This window comes from Apium graveolens, chromosome 6, assembly GCF_009905375.1.
Source record: "Apium graveolens cultivar Ventura chromosome 6, ASM990537v1, whole genome shotgun sequence".
Lineage (NCBI taxonomy): Eukaryota > Viridiplantae > Streptophyta > Magnoliopsida > Apiales > Apiaceae > Apium > Apium graveolens.
The window spans coordinates 148,238,320-148,240,711 of NC_133652.1; the positions used below are offsets into that span (position 1 = coordinate 148,238,320).

Here is a 2,392-nt window from a genome sequence, read left to right on the forward strand (position 1 = left end):
GGATGCTTGGTAGAATGGTATTAGTACAATGAAAGTTGGCTTTTATCAGTTTCGTGTTATTCGATTAATATCATCACTGTCACATGCTAAAGGTAATAACAATGGCTATTGAAGGAAGTAATAATGAAGTTGTGATCTCATGATTGTTTTATTATTAATAATTTGAAGTGTTAAGTAAGTGATTAATTAAGTAGTTAATTATAGTTAATATTTAATCAACAATCTTAAGTGTTAGTGTCTTAACATTGAGAAGTAATCATACATTGGTGAGTGAGTTTAATTAGACAATAATTTAGTCTGAGTCTCTGTGGGAACGAACTAGAAAGTATTCTATATTACTTGCGAACGCGTATACTTGCGTGAATATTAGTGCATGATTTCGCCCTAACAAGTTTTTGGCGCCGCTGCCGGGGACTCGGCGTATTTGTTTAGTTTATGTACTTACCATCATTGGTCATTAGGACTCAGTGATTAGGACGTAGTAGTTACTTATTGTTTCCGGTTGTGTTTCAGGTACTTTAGCAAGCGTTTATGCAAACTCGTTCTCGTGCTCGCAAGAGGACTTTAGATACAGCTGAGGAGACAGATGAAGTTCTTGATATTATGGAGAAGTTAGATTTTGAGGATTCGGATTCAGGAACTGAGCGGAAAGAACCAGTAAACATGGGAGATCGTATTGTTCAAGCTGATCCAGCTTTTATGGATTTTTCTCGGCCTAAAATTGATGACATTCAGTCAAGCATCCTTCATCCGATTATTCAAGCTAACACCTTTGAAATCAAGCCGGGCACTATTCAGATGGTGCAGAATTCTGTTTCTTTTGGAGGAGCGGCAACTGAAGACCCCAACATGCACATAAGGAATTTTGTCGAGATCTGCAGCACTTTTATGTATAATGGCGTGACTGATGAGGCTATCAAGTTGAGGCTTTTCCCATTCTCACTGAGGGACAAGGCTAAAAACTGGTTACATTCTGAACCAGCTGGGTCCATCACTACGTGGCAAGATCTTGCGCAAAAGTTTCTGGTGAAGTTTTATCCGATGGCAAAGACTGCTGCTATGAGGAGTGCTCTTACTCAGTTTGTGCAGCAACCTACTGAATCTATGTGCGAGGCTTGGGAACGCTACAAGGAAATGTTGAGAAAATGTCCACATCATGGAATGCCGGATTGAATGGTGATCACTGGTTTTTATAATGGTTTGGGGGCCCAACCTCGGCCCATGCTCGATACAGCAGCTGGAGGCGCCTTATGGGCTAAAAGCTATACTGAGGCGTATAATCTTATAGAGACGATGGCTGCAAATGAGCATCAAAACCCAACTCAGAGGATGACGTCAGGCAAGGTAGCAGGTATTCTAGAAGTTGATGCAGCCACCGCAATTGCAGCCCAGTTCCAAGCGCTATCAATGAAGGTTGATTCTTTGGCTACATATGGAGTTAATCAAATAGCTATGGTTTGTGAGCTTTGTGCAGGTTCTCATGCTACGGATCAGTGTTCTCTGGTCAACGAATCTGTTCAGTATGTGAATAATTATCAGCGACAACAGCAGCCTGTGCCAGCGACCTATCATCCTAACAACAGAAATCATCCAAATTTCAGCTGGGGGAATAATCAGAATGCTATTCAGCCACCATATCAGCAAGGAGTGAGTAAACAGTTTAACCCACCTGGATTCCAGCAACCACAGCAGTATGCTACAAGGCAATCATATCCTCAACAGGGAAGTACGGCTGCACCTACTAGTGCTGATTTTGAGGAACTTAAGCTGTTATGCAAGAGTCAGGCGGTTTCTATCAAGACCTTGGAAAATCAAATCGGTCAATTAGCCAATGCAGTGCTCAATCGTCAACCTGGCACTCTTCCCAGTGACACGAAAGTACCAGGCAGGAAGGAAGCTAAAGAGCAAGTCAAGGCTATTACCTTAAGGTCTGGAAAAGTTGCTGATGCTGAAAAGGCAAAAGAAGGAGAAGCTGAAATTAGTGATGAAGAATCTAAGCAAAAGGAGAAAGCGGCGGAACCAAGGAAGACTACTGTTGAACACACTCTGCCTGAGTCTAATACAGGGGAGAAACAGCTCTATCCTTCACCACCTTTTCCTAAAAGATTGCAGCAACAAAAGCTGGATAGACATTTCAGGAAGTTTCTGGAGGTGTTCAAGAAACTTTGCATCAATATACCTTTCGCTGAGGCTCTGGAGTAAATGCCTAGTTATGCGAAGTTTATGAAGACTATTCTTTCAAGGAAGGTAAAACTGGATGACCTTGAAACCGTTGCTCTCACGGAAGAATGCAGCGCTGTTCTGCAGCAAAAGTTACCACCAAAACTGAAAGATCCAGGAAGCTTCACCATTCCTTGCACCATTGGCAATCTGACTTTTGACAAGTACCTTT

The 2,392-nt window shown here is 42.0% G+C and overlaps 1 non-coding gene across 1 annotated transcript; it reads right to left on the minus strand.

Annotated features, from left to right (window-relative positions):
* Positions 1-1,056: 1,056 nt before the first annotated feature.
* On the minus strand, positions 1,057-1,163 carry LOC141669262 (small nucleolar RNA R71). Its single transcript, XR_012553550.1, has one exon. It is a non-coding gene; the product is annotated as a small nucleolar RNA R71 (small nucleolar RNA).
* Between the last annotated feature and the right edge of the window lie 1,229 nt (positions 1,164-2,392).